This window comes from Balearica regulorum, chromosome 1 (assembly GCF_011004875.1).
Source record: "Balearica regulorum gibbericeps isolate bBalReg1 chromosome 1, bBalReg1.pri, whole genome shotgun sequence".
NCBI lineage: Eukaryota > Metazoa > Chordata > Aves > Gruiformes > Gruidae > Balearica > Balearica regulorum.
The window spans coordinates 23,046,188-23,063,612 of NC_046184.1; the positions used below are offsets into that span (position 1 = coordinate 23,046,188).

Consider the following 17,425-nt stretch of genomic DNA (forward strand, 5'->3'; position numbering starts at 1 on the left):
TACTAGATGCACGTTCTGCAGAGGAGATGCTGTTGTGAGAGCTCTGCCCTGTCTCCTGTGGACATTCTCAAATAGCTACAACAGACATCCTGAGGTGCTGAGAAACTCCAGCACTGCAAGGGAGAGGAGAGGACAACACACAATAAAGATATGTTAAAGAGGGATTATTTCAGCTTCTGGTACCTTGGATTAGATAAGTAATAATTCAGGGTTCAGAAAAACACTGGACACGTCCTGAAGCTTAAACCCCTTTATTCAGAATTAACTGCATGCCTGTGTACACAACTGAGGCACCTTCTGCACAGTCAGTCCCTCTGCCAGCACCTAAGCCTCAAGGATGGAGGGAAAGATGGGAGAAAGAAGCACGCTGGATTTTTGCCTCATCTACCAGACTTCTCCCTAAGGTTGAGAACTTGACTTGTAAAGAGTGAGTTTTCTTACAAGTTCATTTTTAAGGCAGAGTACAGCAAACACTAGCCCCTAGCTCTGCAGCAGCTTCTGCTAGGGCAGATGTAGAGAGCATAAAACCAAAGGAGGGAAAAAATAAAAAACTATATTTGTTACATTCATGATTCCTTACATTCTGGATTCCTTACAAGGCAGCTTAAGAGAGAGCACATCAGGATACTGAACCACACATTTGTATTTTTCATGCTAAAGGCAAATAAATCACATTAGTCACTGACTCCTTAAACACTTAGGACAGATTATAAGCACAACTAGCTCATTGCTGGCACAACCCCCCCAACTTTTAACAGTCAGTTTATTTAAAACCTGCATGCTAGATTTGAGCCTTCTGCACAGCGTGCTCTAGTATGCCAAGTTGCAACCCAAAGTGACTCTTACTACCAGACTATAAACCCCCCAAAATAGGGCTAAGGGTTCATTATGAACCTGGTGACAGACTCCTAATTATAGTGGTGCTATCAAGCATGATAAAGGCTGGTTGGTTTTATTTTAGTCTCATCCAAAGACTTGTTGGATGCTGGATTAGCTCATCTTTTTACTCCTGTTGAACTGCCATATGTTTCCTTTTCTCCTTTATGCAGCATTTGGCAGGAGTTATTTGTCAGCATTTAGAAAAAGAAAACATGTCTGCAGAAACTTAATTTCTAGTTCTTTCCGTGCACAGTTTCTTGTTTTACCTGATAAAGCCTCAGAAATTGCATTTTCATGTCTAAAGCAAAACTGGCTAAGACAAGGCTGCTATTAAAACATGAAGCGTGGACACTCTCACACTGCCCTGATCACAATACTGCAGCACAACATTTCAGTTTACTTCAAAGAAACAGATACCTCAGTAAAAAGCTGTCCTTTTCTCCCTCCCCTTCCACATCAATTCTGCCCAATTTCATTTTCACTTCAAATATCTGCAAGTAAATCAGAGCAAAACGTAGCATTTTACTAACAGATTTGATTATTTATTCACCACTACCATCTACCAGCATTGTTGCAAAGATCCAAGTTGCACAAAACAAGTCACAGGAATAAAAATAATATTGATGCAAGGGCTTTGAAAAAAGCCTCTTTTTTGGCAGCTATAAAACCACCGAATTTCACAAGCTTGGCTAATGCACTATAGCAGAAAGGATTTAATTGCTTCTTCTAATCCCCAAAATCAGGGAGCTGGGAGCCACTAAGCAGCACCTGTACGGGGACAAACCTGGAAACCAGTTAACAACATCTTTGCTAGACAGAAAAGAGAGCCCCAGTCAGTTATACTTGACTTCATAGGTTTTGGAGAGAAACTGAAGCAATGGAAGAGCTTTGCAGAAGTAGCCAGAGGACAGGCAGATTATTTCAGCTGCTCTACAAAACATGTCCAGGAGAGAGAGGAGAGGCAGCACCACTACCCTCCATGACAGAGCAGAATTAGGCAAGGAATGAGCATCTTGCTGCCCCGTGCAATTTGAATGAGCTACGCTCAGGCCATCTATTCCCGCTGCCCTTCCTCCTGTCACTCAGCTTCCTATTCAATGAGCACACTTCTGTCATGGCAAGCAAGGTATTCTTCCATAGGCATCTCCTGTGAATGACATACTCTCCCAACAAATGACATGGACTCATCTCCAGATGGAAAGAAACACGGTTTATTTCAGAGGAGAAAAAGAAGGGCCTTGAAAGGCCCCCAAACGTGACAGAGAGGCAAGATAATGAGAACTAATAGAGCACTTCTGAAAAAAAGGAAGGTCACCTGTCACAGCTGCTATTCAGCTCTGCTAAGTGGTTTTATTGATGGGTCATTAAAGAATTCTCATCCACCTTCAGCCTGAGAATGGTTTTACAAAGCAGATAATAGGGGGAAAAAAGGAGAAAACATCTTGCACCATTTCTTTTAAACTACATGTGTTTGACAGCCTTTTGAGTTATATTCTGTTTTACTTTTTTTCCATAATTTCCTCAATCTGTGTGGGCTTCTCATGCCAACTAGGGAAGCAGGAGGAATGCTGCCTGTTAAAAAAATGTGACTATAAAAATACAAAATTGCCTTAGGTTTAAAGTGTCTTAACCTGATATCATTACCCACTGAGAAGGTGCATAATGTAGGTCTGAGTTTTAATTAAATTTTCAAATGTTATTTTTAAATTTACATGCGGTCCTCCTGCAGCCATGCCTCATCTCCAACAGTAAGCCTGTGTTTGGATGGCTGCGCTCCATTGTAACCCAGTTTGCCTGGAAATAAGTAGTATAATTGATTTCATGACTCTCTGAACCCTTCAGTGTAGGCTTTCAGCTGCCCTACTATTTGCAGCTGTAGACATGTAGTAGATAAAGACTAATGCTACGTGTATGCCAACCCAGAGGCTGAGTGTGCAGATTTCAGGAGCCCTGCAGGACAAGCTGCGAGATGCTCCTGCAATTTCCATGTAAGTAGGCCAATAGAAAACTGAAAGGATAAAGCAATTTTGAGGGCTAGACTGTATCTGCTGTAACCGGTGGACTGGCAGCACTGCTAAAAGTGGAGACAGATTTCCTAGCTTGTTAAAGGGGCTTATGTCCCTTATTTTGATCCATCCCCTTACAGGATCTGGTCTCTGTAAGGATGGATCAAAATCTCCCCAGCACCTGCAGTATCGCACAGGCGGGAGGAGCACCCAATAGAAAAATGAAGAATAAGTAGAGAGCCACATGTTACCCAGGAAAACCCTACAGTGAACAAGAGCAAAAGTAATTAAATTTTGATTGCCTGTAGTATTCTACAATAATAATCCGATTTCTACCACTATATCGGGGGGTGGGGGGTGGGGGGAAGCACCATTGACAAGCACTATTAACAAATTTGATTTTTAACTTGTATTTTGTAGTTTAACACACAACAGTTACAAGGAACGCATTAAGCTAGCGGAAACCATCAACAATGTGTAGGTGTCTACACATCTATTATCTATAGGGACCTCTACCTGTGTTACATATGCCTATTACACACAACTTAAAGCTCTCCAAAGCACACAAAAATTGCTCTCGTGGTCACTATCGCATTCTGCCCCATTTAAATCTTTCAGCCCCCTCCTCTGTATGGCCCAGGCTCAGTCCAGAGCCACGGGGAAGCTGGCCACCACGTGTCCCAAGCACCCGCTCACAGACCTGGGCTCCTGGGGCTGGATAGGAACCAGCTCCCCCGCCGCAAGGATCAGACTCGCACAGCCTGCAGGCATCATCGCCTCTTCGGGGAAATCTGCTGCCACGAATTAAAGACCTGCTAGCTGGTGTTAACTGAAATGTTTTGAGGACTTGCACTTCAGCCTATTTTGGTCAATATTCATAGAAAGAGCACAAGCATCTCTGACAGCGGCTCCCCCTTCTTGCCAAATCCTGCCTCTAAGCTGTTAAAAGAAAAGGTCACCTAAATTTAACAGGACTAACAAGATATTTTCTCAGTCCTCTTTCTTAGAAACAGCTGAGCTGCTCTGACTAAATGCTGGTTTTTCTTTTTAAACAACAATAACAAAATATTCAGCAAGAGGCAGACACCGAGTTAAAGAAATCTCAGTGCAAGCTGTTAAAATTTGGCAAACTTGTAAGTGGCTGAAAATAGAGTCTTATAATGGGAAGTGTCAAACAACCTTGATAATAGGCAGCATTACCAGTCTGCTTCGTAATTCTAAATTATGTTTTATTACAGTGTTAAATATGCCTGAGCTCCGTTTACCAGTTCCACCATTGCCAGCCCGAGAGCAGCTGCTGGCCGATGGCAAATTAACAAGTTGTAGTTTTCCTGGTGTAGACAAGAGGGTAGTTGTTTCTGGCTTTCAGCAGTCGGAGCAGGTTCATCTCAGCGGTTTTTATAGAGCTGAGCATGCTGGCATATGGCCATTAACACATTTCTCAGGTGGCTCTCTGCAGTAATGAGGTGGCTTGAACACATGAGAAGTAAGCTCAAGTTAGATTTTTCCAGAAGCTGGCATAGATGCAGTCAGCAGGTGACTGAGAAAAAAGTACCACAAAATACAAAAATTCCAGAATTTTTGCTATTTTGGAAAATAAATTAAAAACTAAAGTTGACACTCAGGAGGCCCAGGGCCTTTACTGTATCACAGGGTAAGGTTTGTAAGGCCAGGTCCAGAAGGGGGTCCAGGGACCTTTCCTCTGCTATAGGGTAAAAAGTGGTCCACATGCCCATTTCTTTCAAGAGAATCAATACCCATTATGGAGCCAAACCTTGAAGATCATCAATCTTTCTCCTGGAAAAGATGAGCCGTATGATTGCTAAACCTAAAAGATTGGCACTTTGTAAGAATTCAGGGGTTTCAGCTAGTCTCCACAAAGCTCTTTGGATAAATCATGTGAAGAGGCACCTTTTTAGGGTGCCAGACTTGCATGGCATCAACCAACCTTTCACCACCCAGGGCCAGTCAGCCTGTACGAAAGACTGCCAGTTCTAGGATAGTCCAAAATACTTAAAAACTACTAAAACTACAGTCCACATTGTTCCTATGGGGAAAAAAGGGGGAGATAGACATGACACCCTGCCTAGGCCTAGGCTGCACACCCTGGGGAAGACAGATTTTGGCCATCCCAACAGCTCTGGAAGCAAACCACCACCTCGGGCGTGCCAGAGAGCAGCTGCCCAGCGCCAGCGGTACAGAGGATAACGCTGCATGTGACGACGGGTCAGGAAAGCATGAAAGATAAGTAGCTGCCTGTCAGCGCTGGGCTAGGCACCCACTGGCGTCTCTCCCAGCCGAGTCGCAGCAGGGAGCTGAGGCAGCTGCTGGCACAGCATCACGGTGACACAAACACGGCCGTAGCCCCCGCCTTCTCCTTCGTATCCCCCAGTTACCTCCTCATCCACTTCCATAATTTATTCTCCCCTCTGCAAACCAGCACCTTGGGGACCAAGGCGAAGGCGTGGTGATGGTTTGGAGCCATGACACAGAAGCTCCTGGAGGAACCAGGGCTGGGCCATGTCATTCAACCTCCCTTTTCTACGTCTCCAAAGTGGGACTAGCACTTCTCTCTGGCACAGAGTTACAAGGATACATTTTTGAATGCTCAAAGCATCCACATATAACAGCAAAGAATCCAGAGAAAGATTCTCCAAGCAATGTATAAAAGAGGAATGCATTCAAGTCAACAGCGCTGCTCAGCCTTTTGCCCTGGCGATCTTGGGAGGTGCATCATGAAGCACAGGGGGAGCGGGGGCAGAAATCACTACAAACACAGGCAGGTACTGCCCCGAAGGCAGCAAACGTGTTTCGGCGTGCTGGCACACAGAGCCGGAGGCCAGTTTCTAACTACTGGTAGTGCCAGCTTCTTTTTTGCCTGGTACATGTACCAGCTGAAATGCAAAGTGGGCACTGGACGTTTTTCAGAGAGATTAAATAATCTTTTGATCTAGAGAACACAGGGCAGCAGCTTCAGAGGCTGCATGCTCATCCTTTTCTGATGAACTAGTCCCTTTGAGGTATCTTGGAGAGGACATGTTCAAAACACCTCAAGTCTCAGGCTTTTTGGCTAAACTGGACTCCTGAAATCTTGCCTGTATTCAGGAAGAATATGATTTTTTTTCTTCATCATCTCTTACGACCTCTCAGCTTTGATCAACATTTCCACCACCCCAAGAGCAGAACTCCACTTCTCTCATCCTTTCTGTACGCCTTCCAAAAAGCACAATCCTCCACTAACCAATTCATGCACCACCTGTGCCAAAGGACCAGCTGAACATCTCCCTGGCTTCAGAGACACTTGCAGGACCCCCACTGTCCGTGGACTCTGAAAAGCATTAGACCATCCAGAACAGGTGAGGTTTTAATTCCAAGCCCACCAGGGTCAAGCTGAGAAGCTGCTGAACCCTCAATGATCCGATACGGAAGAGTGGGAAGAAAGAGAGAAACAAATTGCTTTCTCACAGGATGTAATGGGGACAAAGAAATAGGTACAACCTGGGCTAAAAACCAAGTCTCTCTTTCCTGCTAGAAGGAAGTGGTAGAAAATAACTTGATTTTTACAACTTGTACCCTCTAACAGGAGTGAGACTCACTGGACTACTTCTTCTCAGGGACAGAGATGCTGGATTTCTCTTTCAGATTCCAGGTAAAACTCTTCCACTTACAGTGGCTGGTTGTTACCATTTATTTCTTCTACAATTCTCACCTCTACCCTTCAGAAAACAATCTTATTAGAAAAATAGCCTTTGAGGCAGGGCAGCAAAAAATTGCAGTCCTTCTAAAGGATCTAACAAGTATCAAGTGCTGTGACTGAAGGAGTAGTTATACATTTAAGTCTTTTCAGGCAGCAAACACGGCTTAAGAAATTTCCACCTATGCTACCGCATGCTTTCACCTCAGCCATGCCAATCCTTGTACCCCACGTTGTTAACTGGCACCTGAGACAACATGGATTTTAAAATAAAAAAGTAAAAAGTTCTTTATATTTCAATATAAAATAAAAAATCAACTTTTTTCAGTTATCTGTGGCCATGCAAGCATTCAGAGCAATAGACACAGAAGGCATCCTCCTTAGGATGAGAAAGGCACTTAGGGGAAAGCTTGAGATACAATTATATCTCACGACCACAAAATGATGTGAAGTTTGGAACACGACTGGGACCTGGTACACCTGTGTCCCAGTTCTGCTTGTCTTCCTACAGCACTGGTACATAAAGGCAGGGCAGTCTAAAAAACATCTTGCAGCGGTTCAGTACACAAGTATTCCTGGTAACTATGTCAGCCAAAGCTAAAAATAAAATGTAACTATTAGTCACAAGAGCACTGTCCAAAAACCTGGACAACTCATTGCACAAGTTTCTCTGAGGAGAAAGGACAATGGTAATAATATCCAACAGCTCCTGAAGCTGTGACTGCTGAGAAGGTATTTCTTTCTTACATAACTTTCTCTCCTATAATAGGATATTCTTCCTTGCAAACCACTGTTTACTTCAAAGGACCACCCTCCTCAGCAGAGCAGCTCCTCATTCATGCAGGAAGGTGTAAGAGAAAACAAGGAGGAGAAATAACTCCTCTGTCCCAGTTTTCTCACTAAAGAAGTACACTGCAAATTGAGAGAGCTCTCATTTATAAGATGTCCATCATGGATTTCTTAAAAATATGCGTGTTGCTATGGAGAGCTTTCTATTTGAAATGTGGGAAGATCTAGGGTTCAAAGTGGGAAAGAGAGGGACGTATTCCAGTCCTCTGACTGTTTTAGGGAAGGGCCCAGCTATAGCTCCATTAACAAACTGGAGAGATCAAACAAGGGAGTGAAATAAAGTGCTGCAACAAAACCTTGATGGAGCACACCAGGAAACCCAGACAGTTTTGCTGGCTGAGAAGAGAAATGAGCAGGGGCAGCACACGCAGCAGCTCCCTCCTCTTCTCCGTGCCGGGAACAGCACAGCCATCTCCCAGCTCCATCCATCCCTCCCCAACCCACGAATTCCCTTTCCAGCTTGCAACCTCCTTCCTCACTGCTCTGGCGAGGGCTCCTCTTTCTCCTTCATTCCTTTGCCCCTGCTCCAATTTGCCAAGCACATAAACAAACCAGAAAAGAGCTGAGCACGTCTGCAGCAGGGAGTGGGGGACGGGGAGATCTAGTGCTGTGTTAACAGACCACGAGTGTTTCATGCAAGAACCACTTTTCTGATACTGTTGGAAAAATCATTAGCATTTTATATACATGTATATACACACATCTTGTTTCCTCAGCTAACTTTCTACTCCTTTTCTCTCTCCTCTCCAGCATACACATCCTTAAATGAAATAAACAGCCACTAGCAGTGCAAGAACATTAAGACTCAACTAGAATAGGAAGCAGAACAGCAAAGTTAATATGCAAGAGCAAAATATCACAGAGCCAACTGAAATAGCACCTCTATTCAGCTTTCTTAATGGCTAGCTGAAATCTGTTTCAAGATAAAAGGCATCCACCAAGACTAAGTGGTGCTAAGAGCAGGAGGAAAGAGCTTCAAAGAACTTCCTTCATAAATATCTCTCAATATTGTAGGATATTGCCCTCAAATTAAGTTAAATCAAACCACATCTGCGAGATTAGACCGCAGTTGAATTGCAGGTACCGATAGCAACAGCAGCAAAACGTGCCACCCTGACCGTGACTTGGTCACTGTTACGTGCTCATCAGTCACCTTTCAGAAAAATGGAGAAACCAATGTTCCGAAAAGCTGGCATCAGCACAGCACAGGCTGCTGGGCACACCTGGCTCAGGTGCCCTGACTTCAGCATTGGCTTCCCACCCACCAGCCTTCTGCTGGAAAACCTGAGGCTTTCAAGTACACTGAGACGGGCTCTGTCACCCCCTCACCCTACCACAGCAGTATTTTGCCTGAGCTTTGGAGTCGGCAGGTACCATTTTCTGAGCAAGTTACAGATGTTATACAGCATTTGTTAAAGTTAAAATGTTGAAGATCTGTCAGAGCGAATCGTTTGCTCCCACAAGTTTTAGAAGTGTGGGCCAAGGAGCCAGCAGGGCTGACGACTGGTTAAATATCACATTTTAAGGACATATTAGAGGACAAAGAATAAAGTATTTTAGCAATATTTAGGAATGGTGAATGAGGCCACTGTGGCAACTGCAGGTCATTTAATTCAACATTGGTCTTGAGCAACAGAACCTAAACATTCATAGAAAATGAAGACCATACAGAATTAAAGTACAGAATCATCAATAAAACAGTCAAGATAACTTTATGAAAATCAAACCTATAATCCTACCCAGAACGTATCCCCAGCCTGATAAGTTTGGTTAATAAAGGTGCATGGCGTCTTTCCGCAAACCAAGAGTGTATTAGCGTCTTATAAGTAACCAGGTCTATTTAAAAACAGGTGCTACACAAGTCAACAAAGCAGATTAAATATTCATCATTCTCAACCACTGGCATTCAATCCTGGCTACATCAGCTCCCCTCTTCTTTAGAAGAATCAAGACCTGAAGTGAAAGTCTTCCAGGAATGTGGAAGTCCTATTTAAGAAAGTCAGTGCTGGTATAAAACCACTGCACCACCAATTGTCACATCACCTGCACGAAAGGTCAAGTCGAGTTCAAAAGTGTGATGATGTGAATCACACAGTACAACAGACTCAGTTGAACAGATGCATTATTACTGTAACCAAACAAGATCACATTAAAAACAGACCCAAAATTTAGGTCACAGCATCAGAATGTAATTTGGAAAATAGTAATGTAAAAGAACATTAGGGCCATGGTGGTTTGCCCGTTAGCACACTCTCTCCGGGGAAGTGGAGAGAGAGCAATTGTGATACTCCAACACACGTAGCATTGAACTACCATGTTTAAACTGTGAGATGTAATCACATCATTTAGCATTGGTCTTCCTAGAATGTACCTGCTCCTGACTGCTTGCATCTAATGTCATTAAATCGGTAAGAGCTCAGACAAAAGTGATAGGATCTATTTAAGAACTAGACTTAAAACCAGATACTATAGCAGATCCATTTAATTTATCCAAGAGAAGGTAAAGAGAGGATGATAAAGAGGTGACGATTGTTGTCTGTGTCACTTATAGGTGGTAAGTCTTTTTCCTGGAGCTGATTTGATCAGAGAATGCCAATCCACTGGATCGAGATGCTGTTCTTAGGAGCTTGACAGATTTGTTAAGATTGATAAGAAGTTTCTCAGGTGCCTGATGCTATGAGCTATTCTGGCAGCCATCAAACCAAGGGATCTCTGTGTAAATCATCTCTGCTTTGCCTAAATTGGAACAGAATTCCCAAGTTCAGTTTTTCATCTCCCAAACAAGAAATTAAACCACCAGCTCCCCGCCTTCTCTCTCCTAGTCACTAGAGCTGTTTCCCTTCACATACAGAAATGTGTTTTGGGCCAGGGGAAGGAAGGAAGGAAAGACAAAGGACAAACTGATGGGGTGGACTAGTGTCCTGTGCAATCAGCTGCTCAGCTCAGGCTGACGTCCAGGCACCCCCATACCTCATAGATGAAAGCCTTGGAGAAAGACCACTGGCTACTCCGGAGTCAATTTTCTTCACGGAAAAAACAAGGCAAACCAACATCTTGGGCTCACCTGCATCTGAACTGAGGAAAGAATCCAAAGTGCTTTGTTCGACTCAAAATTGACCACCACAGACTTTTTGATTTTTCCTGGGTTTTGGCAGTCAGCCTCTCACCTTTCGGTCAGGGATCAATTGCTTCCGTAGGTCCCGTCTGACCTTCAAAGCAACGAGTACAGGAGCTCATTGCCATAGAGACCTAACCCCAACAACCTCTTTCAGAGCCAATCCAAGAGCCCCCTTTTTGGATGGGCAGCCTTTGCTGCTCTGACCTTCCTTCCCTCGCAGCATTTATCCATATTCAAAACACGCCAGGAAAAATGAAATTGTGACTTTAGCTCAGGAATAACTAAGGAGCATTCAGAAACTGTTCAATAGACATAGTAGAGACCAAGTAATATACTACAACTAACTTCTCTAAATTCGTGTCTTTAGCTTTCGAGCTTGATCTTTACTGGAATACAGCATAGAATTTTTAATTATACTGCTACTATGAAGTGGTAATGAGCATTAGCTGATGACTCAGAATAATAATTACTAGGTGGTGCTATCACGAAGGTACAATTTTAGAAGCCAAGCAGGTGTTACTTTCCTGAATGATTCAAAAAAATCACAAGCAGCCAATCCTCCAGCTAATTGCGCACAGAAGCCATGCGCATCTGAAATGCCTTTTTCAAATGTCCAAAAGGGGCAGAGAAGGAAGTTTTGCGTTAATGCTGCTAAGCTGATTGGTTGTCAGTGTTCAGAAATAATTCCCCAAGTACAAGATTTGGCTTTTTCATGATGTGTCAAGCATCTGTCTATTAAAAAGGTTAGGTTGTCTTTTCTTGGAGAAAGAAACATTTCAGGCTTGCTTCCACCTAATCTCCCACAGCCCCCATTTCAGAGTGTCAGTCATTTTGTATCAGTGGCAGCAGCAGCAGCAATAAATGCCTACTTGCAATTACAGCATAAAGATTTTTACATTACAGGGGCTGTAATAACTAAATAAAAATAAATACAAATAGAAATGCATAAAAATATATTAAAAAGGGGGCTCTTTTTTAAGTAGTGGAGTATGTATTAAAAAAACAGTAAGCAACCCCGCTAAATTGTGCGGAACATTCTTGTAATGTTGAGTTTTGGAAACTAGCTGGAACATACCTGTCATAAAAGGCTTCTGCAGGTCACCCCACTGCACCGCAAACTGAATCACGAGAAGGTTTCAATGTCTCAATTTCTAATGAAAAGCCAGCTGACTGAGGATATATCTATCACATTTGTACTACAGAGTATTTCAACATGAGATTGTTTGTGACAGGAGTTCAAAAGTACTGAATCTCCCAACTCCCTTCTTCCCTGGGTGCTTCAGCAGTCCTTTTTCAACCACTCTTGAAATAGCTGTACTATGGAGTTACATGGGCCTTGCTATGGAAACAATAGAGAGCAGATAAGTGTGGGGGTTTTTTAAAAAACTCAACTTTTCCGTTTGCATACCGTAACTTAAATCATCCCCCACATCACTGTTATTTAAACAATTCAGTTAAAACTTTGGGTGATAGCATGGTCTTAATTTCTTTCTTGATTACCTAGTGCACAAAATGAGGCTGAGTGGGAAATCCTTTCCCCACAGTACGGTGATTTTATTTATTTTTTACGAGGTTTGGAGGTTTGGAGGGATTTAGTGATAGAGGCAAGAAACAACAAAACCCTGGGCATGTTGGGCCACCAGTCGTGCCGTGGGCTGGCGGAGGAATCCTGCATTCCACCGCAGGCATGCCCGCGGTGACTAATGCCTTCACACCCTACAGCCTGGGATCACGCTCACCCCATGGTTATGTCATTTTTAAAGCATCTGGTGGTAATTTACAAATCTAAACCCAAAAACCAGACAAGCGCGTACTTTGGTAGTCTACTATACAGAAAAGCAGCAACATAGTCAAAAGTTAAGAAAAATAAAAATTGAAGTTTACTCTTTTTAAGTTTGAGCTGGGGAGTTTACCTGTTTACTACCTTGTCTACAGCACCAAAAGAGATGAATTCTCCCACAGTTTCATCTGCCAGTAGAGCAACACAGAAGAGATGTTTGCACCTGTAGACAGATGAGCTTCATTACTTTGGAACTAGTCTGTGGCACAGAGATGCTGTATCAATTTAAGGCCCTTAATAAAGCAGATTACCTTATTTATTATCACTGCAAGCAATCTCCACAATCAGATGTATAATTAAGTTATCACATGTCAGGCGAGCTGCCCTCATGGATGACGTATGCCCAACTTAGCCTGCTCCAAGCACAAGGCAAATTTCTCTTAGACCTCCTCCAGCTCCCTCACGTGCATGCTGGCTTCGGAGCTCCTTGGTGGGCTCCTCAGCTGACACATGCCACCAAACCCATGTTTCGGCACTCAGCTCGGGAACCCCCAGCACAGACCTGCGGAGCTATTTATTATTGCATCTAAGTCTAAAGATAGCAACTCTTTATGAAATTAATCACATTTTATTCTCCTGGGCACCAGTGGAATGTACTGAAGAGCACTCAGTGTAGGGTGTAATTCTGGAAATGTAATTACATTAACTAAAGATATTTCAATGTTCATCTGTAACAATGTTTGTTCCTTATTCCAGCAGGATTTGTTTCCATTCCCTCCAGCCCTTGAGCCCCTCATGAGACAATGCCACCCACCTAGGTTAGGAGGCTGGAAGCAAAAGAAGAAGGTGACACTGCTAAACCTGGGCATTTAGCCTGGAGCACCTCTTCACACCTGTGATCATCCACAGTCACCCCTCGCCACCCAGCTCCAGACACATTTGAAAGCCAGCCCAACATACACACTGTCCTCGTGCTAAGCCATTCTGAATTAAGGCCCGCACCACCCACCTACATCGATGCACAGCTTTTTTTGTTGTTTAGAAAGCCGAGAGCAATCGTAACAAGACAGACAAAACATCCTCCAGCACAACACCCTTCTCCGAGAACAGACTTCATCTCACTTTTTGCTGAGCAGCCCAAACTAGTCATGAGGTTATTTCTGCTTTCAAGGAGACCGAGCCCTCGCAGGGGCGATCCAGCTCCCCCAGTTTAGGTGCTTATCGCAGGCTTGCATGAATCACCTCAGCCTCCCCTTCCTTCTCTCCCCTGATGATAGAAGATGCCTTAAATAACTGTACAGAGCTAGACGTTAGGCGCCTTGTTGAAGACCGTCAGGGAAGATGAACCGCATTTTAACAGCAGCCAGCAGCAGCCACTGAAGATCAGTCATTTTGCATCCCAAACACTCTCCTGGACTCCTAGGCAAATGAGCTTCAGGACTCTCTAAACTGGAAGTTGCATCAAGGCTTAAAAGTTACCAAAGGCCTTATTTTCTGCGTATGTACCTAATCTCTTCCTTGTATCAGTGGCATTCAAAAGCTTCCTGCAGCAATTTGGTGATTTAACTCTGCCTTGAACAGCAGAAGGGGAAGAAGAGGAAGTTGGACTGACTTTGCATGTTGCCTGATAATTGTATCATTTCTATTCTGTACTTTTAATTTACATTGTATTTTCTCTCTCTTGCCTCTTTTTACCCCCAACTGAAGAGTCTTTCTTCAAAGGAAAGTTGCCCCAATCTTTTTGACCCTAAAATCTCCTACCCTTCTCTATTTCTGTTTTTGTTTTGAGGTGGGATGATCAGAATTCTCTATACCATCCAAGATGCAAATATTTATGGATCTGTAGCATCATAGGGATAATTTTGATTTTGTTCTCTACTCCTCTCTCAGTATTTCTTATTGTTCTATTTACTTTACTGAGCACCGCCGCACACCGAACTGACATTTACAAAGAATTATCCACTGTACCTCCAAGAAGGTGTTGGGTTTTTTACCCCCTCAGCAAGAAGTGGATTACGTCCCTTCCCTGCTCCATGCATTATTTTACATTCTTTGACACTGAATTTCATTTGCCCATATTTCCAACTCTGTGTTGAGTTTCCACAAGTCATTTCAGGCACCTTCGGGTCAGATTATTGTAAATAATTTTGATATGCTCTACGAGTTCTGTCCTCTATTTAAAATCAAATCATTGATGAATATGTTGAACAGCTCTGACAACGGCACAGATCTTTGAAGGACGTCATTCCGGCAATAGCTGCTATAGAACAGGGATGCTAATCAGGTATTCCAGTTCTTTGTTTCCTATTTTAACCACTTAGCAATTTGTGAGAAGAGTTTTTCTTTCATTCCCTGATAACTGTGGTTCTACCGTATTTCTGTGAAATATAGTTTGTACTTTCATTTTCAATGAGTCTTTGACAAGGTATCAGCTAGATTTGCTGTATCCATTTAGTAGCTTCCTTCAAAAACATCCACAGATTCACAAGAAAAAAATTCCCTTTACCCAAGACATGCTGTCACCTCTCTTGTGCATTATATTTCTGTTATCTACTACTTCTATTCCTATTCTGATTTCTACCAAACTACCTTATCGAGGAGCCAGATTTACTGATAATCTCCCTGCATGACCCCAGAAGCCCCCGCTAGATTGGTATATTATTGGTTTATTTAAGCAGACGGCAAACCAGGAGCAATTTCTTATTTTCATTCCTTTAGAGCTCCTGCATGAGCAGCATCCAGCTCCAATGCCTTGTTACCAGAATATTTGATCCCTTTTTTTTCTGTGAAAAGCCTTTTAGAACTGACATTTCAAACAGCGCCAGGCGACTGTCAAAGACACATGTCTGGTCCAGTGAAGGCAAGTCCCTGCGATTCAGCCGCCTTGAAGATACCAACAGCAGTTTTAGCAAAGCTAATGATCTGTAGCCTAAGAGCAGCAAAGGCATGAGAAAGGAGTACAAGGTAAAAGGATAAGGCATGAGTCATACTATTTAAAATAACTGACATCTAAGCTTCTCTTCATCGTGGCACCTAATAACATGCGTGTCCTCAGCCCACTCAAATTGGAGGACAGGAATGGAGGCAGGAGCTCTGTTATGAACCTATTGCATAAAGTTGCCACCCTTATACCCCTAGGATGGGACGCCCTTCTGCACAGTAAGTCAGTCCATGGTAACACCTCAGCAACCTGGATGATGCATCATTTCCCAGATACAGCAGGGACTTCCAATATTGGGGAACACCACTTAACAAGGAGAGGGGGGGGAAACAAGCACTCCCATTAACTCCAGCAAACATGTGTTTGTCCTGCATTTAGGGTGGTGACAGCTGTAGCTTAGGCCCATCAGAAAATGATGAAGGAAGTGATCAGAGTGGGGTTTGAGCACATTACCACTATTTGCTTTGGTGAATGGTACCATGGCTTGCAGTAGCTGTGCCAACCCCAAATACTTTCAGAGCAATGATTCACATAACTCTCTTCCCATGAAAAAACCAACCACAAAGCCAAATATACATAGAATCATAGAATGGTTTGGGTTGGAAGGGTCCTCAAAGATCATCTAGTTCCAACCCCCCTGCCATGGGCAGGGACACCCTCCCCTAGACCACGTTGCCCAAAGCCCCAGCCAACCTGGTCTTAAACACTTCCAGGGATGGGGCATCCACAGCTTCTCTGGGCAACTTGTTCCAGTGCCTCACCACTCTCACAGTAAAGAATTTCTTTCTAACATCTCATCTAAATCGACCCTCCTTCAGCTTAAACCCATTACCCCTTGTCCTGTCACTACACTCCCTGATAAACAGTCCCTCACCATCTTTCCTGTAGGCCCCTTCAGGTACTGGTAAGCCGCAATTAGATCTCCCCAGAGCCTTCTCTTCTCCAGGCTGAACAATCCCAACTCTCTCAGCCTGTCCTCATAGGAGATGCTCCTAGATGGAGCATCCCCTTTCCCTCCATACAGCTTCATTACCATCTCATGATTTTTGAGCAGCTATGCACTTTTATTGTTTTCATTTGTCTTTCACTACAGCTTTTGAAATATAGGAATTTCATTGAAAGCTGGAGTGATTTCTAATGTGACTCTGAGGAACTGTGCTTAAACAAAAAATATGCCATGAAATACTGCAAGATTCATGGAAGAAGTTAGACTTTAGACCATGCTTAAGTGATGCGGCAACACTGAAAGTTTAGCATGTGCATCTGGAGAGAGATAACTACAGAGGTTTGCAGCTTTCAACCACGTCACTTCATAAATGCACTTGCCAAAGCATTGCTCAACATCACGTCAGTGCAAAGAGACCAGGATTTCCAAGGTTGGATTGGTTTTACAGTCTCTCTCAGAAAATGTGTAATTCAGGAAAGCCCAAGTACTTAGAATTTATTTCTTTTTTTTTTTTTTTTTGAACAAAAGGTCCAACCAGAATAAAGCTTTGCAATTCCTTGCAATAATTTAAACACTATCAACATAAAACTTTAGTACTGCAGTTATAACCCCATATTTAGAATAACATCCAAAAAACCAGGAAAAGTGTTAGTACACTCGGAAGATTGTTAATCCGTCTTGGAGAAAAAAATAGCTACATCGGTAGCACATAACACAAGTAAACAGATTTTTAAAGAAGCTGTGGGAATTCTCCAAATTCATTTTTGCCAAGGATCCATCTGGGACTGACTTCCACCGCCACACTACGAGAGTTTCATTAGAAAGGTGTTATAACAATATCCCAGAAACAGCTGCAGAACCGAGGTTTTCTTTTCTCCCTTGAACACAGCTTGTAACTTTTCACACACAGACATGAGCAGGAAAGACTCCCTCTCCCTACAAAAAACCTACCTGCAATTTTCTTCTTCAGCTTCATACAGACATAGGAGACAAAACAGATTACCCCATGAATGAACAAGCAAACTAGCTGTCAGTCAGACCAGGCAATCCTGGTACAAACAGAGGATGATTACTGTAAAATACATAGTTTGACATGCTGACAGAAATCACTCTTGTCAAGTTGTATCGATATGCCATGACTTGCAGGCTACTTCTGGTGCTTCACTTCCCTAAACTTGTTCTTTTTCTCATGACTGTAAATGCTGAGCTACA

General features: G+C 43.1%; 1 protein-coding gene across 8 annotated transcripts in view; it reads right to left on the reverse strand.

Moving 5' to 3' along the window:
* Nucleotides 1-17,425, reverse strand: part of PLXNB2 (plexin B2) — a 257,923-nt gene that overhangs the window by 211,332 nt on the left and 29,166 nt on the right. Inside the window, exon 1 of one of the 8 annotated variants that reach the window (XM_075742886.1) lies at nt 1,297-1,315. The exons of the other annotated variants lie outside the window; for them this stretch is intronic. The gene's annotated coding sequence lies outside the window, so the exon portion shown is untranslated. Of the gene's footprint in view, nt 1-1,296; nt 1,316-17,425 lie in introns of those variants that run through there. 8 annotated transcript variants of the gene reach the window in all.